This window comes from Parasteatoda tepidariorum, chromosome 6 (assembly GCF_043381705.1).
Source record: "Parasteatoda tepidariorum isolate YZ-2023 chromosome 6, CAS_Ptep_4.0, whole genome shotgun sequence".
NCBI lineage: Eukaryota > Metazoa > Arthropoda > Arachnida > Araneae > Theridiidae > Parasteatoda > Parasteatoda tepidariorum.
In genome coordinates, this window is record NC_092209.1 from 39,605,097 (window position 1) to 39,611,715 (window position 6,619).

The following is a 6,619-nucleotide window of genomic DNA, read 5'->3' on the forward strand; positions in this document are numbered from 1 at the left end:
TGTACTATTCCTGGTAAAATTTTAAAAAAATTATCACAATCGCTGATTAAAATGATAATTTTTTGAATATCATAGAAGTTTATTTGTTAATAACACTATTTTTATTCCACGATAATGTTTATCATTAGCTTTTAGATTAATATATTTTCATTTACATGAAATGATTTTGTACTGCTGCTTTTCAAAAATTTTCAGTTATTGAACGAATTATTGAAAAAAATGTGTCATATTTTCAGTTTGCTCTTTAATTTGTTTTTTAAACATATATTATATTTTAAACATATTATTTATATTTTGAACAATACTTATATTTTGAACTTGACTATTTTTTGTTTTTTAAATTGTGTTGTTTGTTTATACACGAAAATATTTACATGTATCTATGCACAATACTATTCAACATTTCTATGTGATAATGAAATAAAAATGTTTTATTCAAATTGTTTTCATTGATAAAACTTAGGAACGTAAAAAACAAACGTAAAAAACAAAACGTAAAAACGTGTTTTCTTTGAATAGACATAGTTTTTCTCAAATAGGTTTGTATTCTTGAACCTAAAAATACGAGGGGTTGCCATAATGCGGAAAATATGATCCCAATAGTTTGGTCAGGAGAGCAAATAAAGTTAGGACCCCTTGATGTCAGTTGCCAAGTAACATTGAAAACTCTTTGCTTACGAGTATAAAATTTGTTTGTTCAATGATAATTTCAAGCAAAATATAATTTTTAGTGATTATTTTTCGCTTATTTCATGATATCTCGAGAACTTTTTAAGCGAATTGAAAACTCTTTGCACAAATGTAAACAATTTGTTTATTCAATGATAATTTCAAGGAAAATATAATTTTTAATGATTATTTATTATTTACGATTTAATTTAATAAAAGTGAAAGAAATCTTGAATCAGTTCAAACATCTGACGGTTCTCTTGTCCTGATTGGGACCATGTATTGAGGGTCAAGAATGCGAATCTGTAGAAAAGAAAGGCATCTTTATTCAGAGAAAAGAAATTTTTGCAATTGTTTTCGTAATTTAAAGTATCATGTGTATTTAATTAATAATTAGCATATTTGCGGTCACCCCTGTGTACCTTTAAGTTTTAGTTTTAGTGTATGAAAATCCGATAATTTGTTCAAAAGTTATTCAGGGTATTCTCTTTCTTTTTTTCACTTTGAGCATTACAGAAAGATTGCAATGTATGTCAACAGATGTGTAGACATCTCTGTATGCTTTTGGCGTTTTTGGTTTAAAAATTCTTGAAATTAGAAGAGTGGAGATAAAGAAATTTTCCATAAGTTTAAATTCAAATTTTATGAACTAGTGGATGTTGTGTTAGCAGAGTAGGCAAAATATAGCTTCACTAGCATTGACTCAGATGCTGGAGAGTTTTAAATATGAAAATGTTCATCGAGATATGCTCCAGATTATAAATTTTGTGCTATTTTATCAGTGATCATCTCTTCCCATGAGAGAAGCTTTAGCTGTCAAAATATACTGAAGACTGCTTAAAATAACTCCGTTGTTGTTGTTTCTAATGCCACATGTCGATATCAGCAAGCTTGCTCGGTGAAACCAAGCAAATTTAAGGCAGAGGGTGCGTTTCTTGTTTTCACTGGGGCCATCTGTGGACAAGAATACGATTTCAGCTACACTGCTCATTTGAAGGGCGGGCTTATTCATATATCCATCCACAGATCATAATTTTGGTTTGAACCAAAAAACGATCAATCTCTTTAGTTTCCCCAGAGGTTTGTTATGAGAACATGGAAAACTTTGTGATCCGGCAGATTTAACGTGCACCAGTCACCATTTACTACGTGGGGAGTCTTCGGCCGGCGGAGATTAAACTCACGACCTCTTGGAAATGGGGTCCAAGATATAGGGCATAAATTTTAGTCTGACCTTGTACTTTAGAACTGAAATTTCATGCCCTGGTCTAGATTTTTGATGCTAATGGAAAATTGTATTGGGTATTTCTAAAAATTCTTTCTTCTTTTAAAAAACCCTTTTACGAAAATTAAATCATCTTAGAGAGTCATACAGAAATATTAATATAAACAAATTAACATGATTTGTTAAAAACATAAAATTATGCTCAAATTGCAGTTCTTGAATAATAATTTGTTAAGTGCGCAAAAAAGTGAACATCCCAAATAACTTTTGATCAAATAATTAGATTTTCTCAATGTTTTGAGGTCCTAACCACAAGTTACGAAATCTGACACAAAAAGTTACTTGCACACAATTATAAAATCCGCTTATCCAACAATGAAGATACACTATCGCTGGAATCCATTTAACTCAAGAAATCGTGGATACCCCAAATTAAGCTTACCTGCCAAAAATTAACCGCATTTTACAGTACGTTCCAGTGTCTAATTTCATAAAAATGTCCTCTGCACTAATTGTCATACGTATGGTTAGGCCGTCGTCTTTGGGTATTATTAAGGAAAAGTCCGAAAATTAGGCCAAACATTATTTAGGGTATTTTTTTTAAATTTTGTACACTGCACAAATGTATTAAATATCATGGAAACAGCAGGATCTTTATGGAATATTAATAGCAATAGTTTTAGAAATCGTCAATAACACTGACTATTGATTTTAATACTAAGCTGTCAAAAAGAGAATTAAAGGGACATTAGGGATATGTTGTCAAAAAAAGTGCATTATTTTTAAATATGTCAGGATTCTTAAAAATAGCAGAATTTTGAGTAGGCAGGAAGATATTGTAACTTTCAGTCACTCATGCATAACATAATAATCCTTCAGGATTACACACAATGGTGAAATGATGTTCATTTTTCCCTTTGCTGCATTGATGCCAGAAACGAATATGAATGATTTTTATTTTACCCTTTTTATATCACTTGCACAGTAAAATAAATAAAATAAAAAAATGCATTAAAACAATAAAAAAATGTACTTTCTCTTTTCTAAAAAAGGAAACGAAAATGGTACAAAAAAAAATGTCGCAACAGTGGGTATATTGTTATAAACATACATTTTTGTATCACTGATAGTAGTATTTTGAAAGTGAATTGGAAAAATTGTCTTTATAAGTCGTACACGTTACTGTTGTTGCTTACCTGTGAATGATCTGCAAAAATCATTAAACAGGGAAAAAAACTCAATTTAATTTCTCCCCTTGATTTAATTACAATTTTTAATTATTACAATAAAATGTTTTAACCAAGTTATAACCGTTTTCAACATCGCAGAGATTATTAAAGTTTAAATAAGGTTAAGATAGTTCAGAAGTTGAATATTCCTAAAGATTTTGTTAGTAAAGTTGCATAGGGAAAAAGAGTACCACAAGTTTATCAAGGAAATGAAGCTATTTTGCTGAAAAATAATAATTATGAACAGATCTTCGACGATTATGAGGACAACTGTAAATAAATTTTCCGTATCGTAGTTAAATTTGTAAGTCAATTTTAATGATTACAATTTATGTTTTTTAATTTTAATTTTTCTAATAACTAAATAATAATTTTTCAAATTTTAGAATATGTTTCCTTCCCATTAAAATTTAAATAATTTACTGGCTTAAATTTTAATAAGATTCCATTAGGAGTAATTGAGAAATAATATAAACTTTGATATGAATCCGTTAGAAATTATTGAGAAATAATATAAATTATGATAAGAACCTGCTATAAAAAATGTGTTGAAATATTGTAAAATATGATAGGAATCCATTGGAAAATATTGAGAAATGATATAAATTATGATAGGAACCCATCAGAAATTATCGAGAAATAATATAAATTATGATAAAAACCTGTTATAAAATGTGTTGAAATAATGTAAACTATGACAGGAATCCATTGGAAAATATTGAGAAATGATATAAATTATGATAGGAACCCATCAGAAATTATTGAGAAATAATGTAAATTATGATAAGAACCTGTTATAAAATGTGTTGAAATAATGTAAAATGTGATAGGAATCCATTGGAAAATATTGAGAAATGATATAAATTATGATAGGAACCCATCAGAAATTATTGAGAAATAATATAAATTATGATAAGAACCTGTTATAAAATGTGTTGAAATAATGTAAAATGTGATAGGAATCCATTGGAAAATATTGAGAAATAATATAAATTATGATAGGAACCCAGCAGAAATTATTGAGAAATAATATAAATTATGATAAGAACCTGTTATAAAAAATTTGTTGAAGTATTGTAAAATAGGATAGGAATCCATTGGAAAGTATTGAGAAATAATATAAATTATGATAGGAACCCATCAGAAATTATTGAGAAATAATATAAACGCATTAGAAATTATTGAGAAACAATATAAATTGTGATAAAAATCGGTTAGATATTGTTAAATTTTTTTGTTTGTTTTTAGAACATTTTACATTGTATAATAAAAATCTTTTTCGAACATTATATCGTCATAAGCCTTAGTATTTGCAACGATCTGAATTCAAGATGTGTTTGGTTCTTTAATATTCAGTTCTCTTTTCTACAATGTTAGTGTATTGGATTTTTTTTCTCCTTTTCTGCGTATTAAGGCTGGTGATAAATATTTATCCTTAAGTCTTTTTCTGAAGCTCCCATGAGAATTTTGGGCATGTGTAAATAGATTTCGTTCCATCCTTTTTTTTTTATTTACTTCTGAATTTCTGGTTGGTTTTGAATAGCGAAAAAATGATTCTTTTTTCTTCCTGAAGGCATTTTTGGTAATATGTTAATATGTTTCTTTACTTTGTCATTTGGGAGCGTACGTGCTTTGAAATCGCAGTATGTTACATTGTCCTTATGTATTTCGCGTTATTTCTTATTCAAAAACCTAGAGCTTAGTTAACAACTTCCAGATAGTTTTTCTTGACAGTAACGAGCATGATTTGCATATCTCTTGGAAGTGTTTTTTATGAATCAGATCAATGTTGTGTTTTTAATTTTTTTTTGGATGCTGTCACAATATTTTTGAAGATATAGTAGACTGTCTTGGTTATCTTTTATTTATTTTTGGTGCGTTAGATAATTATCTACCGATGTTGCAGAGTAGGAAAGCGCACATATAGCTATTAACTGTCCGATAGACTTTACTGACTGCAATGATTCTTGATTTGTAGATCTCTTGACATTTTTTATGTATATCATATTGATGGAAGTCTTTTTGACTTGTCGCTTTGGGAGATATCGTAACGATTTTGTAGATATTGTAGATTGTTCAAAATCAATACTTTTAAAAACATATTATATTTTTTAAAACGTTTTCTAGTTTAACTTTTATTTATTTGTTTTTACAGATCCAGCATTAATAAGGAGAAGGAAAACGCACTTTTTTTTCATACCTCGAAAATAGTTTTAAAGTGTGAATAGTTTGCACAACCATCGCTGAAAAAAATATTTTAATCACAAATTTTGATTAATTTTATATTATCACGCAACTTTCAAATTGATTATCATATCACAGTACTCTAAGTGTAATTGTTATTAGAAAATGTTTAAAGCTCGTATATAAGAGTATGAAATAAAAGTATGAAAAGTATGAAATGTGAAAGGTTCCTTTTCGTAAACTTCAAACTAATTCTCATATATAAATTAATTTTAAAATAATCTTCAATTAAATCAAATATTTATATAATTAAAAATATTTAATTCATATTATCTAACTAATCAGGCCTAATTTTACGTCGTGTTGTTTTTTTCTTGTAAGTTTTACCAGTGTTTTTTTCCTTCTTTTTCATGTAATACCAATTCTTCAACAGGACGGAGAATGTTTTTTAAGTTCAACTATGATTAGTGCCCTTTCCACAAAACAATTTGCGATACTCGTTGCTCACAGTTAATAAAGTCTCCAAAAATCGGGAAATAAGAGAATCGGGAAATAAGAGTAAAGTGGTTCCATAAAACTTTTCAAAATCCAGTCTCTTGGTTTTTCCTCTAACTCACCCTCTTCATTCTGTTCGGAAAAATTATTAATTGCCCTATTAAGATAGTTTACATCATCAATGTTGGCATTACTTTTCAAATCTTTGCAATCTTGTACAGATAAATTTAATTCTACCGAATTTAAGAGTTCAACCCATAATTTATGAAGAATCTTTGTCTTTGAAATCTTTGAAAGGAGATTGCATCCTATCATTGCTTCTACAAGAAATAAGGATTTGTTTCATGAAAACTTGTCTCTCTTGGTAACCATATGTGTGCACTTCTGATGCAATATATGTTGCATACGCCATGCAGCGCCTAAATGGCGCAATAACTCTACTTCATAAGTTGGCCAATAACCCCGCCGCATAATTCAAAATATCTTCGATCAATTTTATCTACGCAGGCCAATTCTCCCGCCTGAGCTGAAAAGCCAATTTCCTGCTTTAAAAACAACGAACTATTGCTGAAAAACATTCACTTACAAAAGACCAATTCTCCCGCCTATACTGAAAAGCCAATTTCCTGCTTTGAAAACAACGAACTATTGCTGAAAAATATTCAACTACAAAAGGCCAATTTCCCGTCCACAATTAAGAAATCTCTACATCAACATTCAACGAATTAAGAAATCGATACTTCTCTTCTACATAAGTCACAGCATTCAACGTCAACAACGATAAAAGTCGTAGCATCGTAGTGAAACAGTTGTGAAT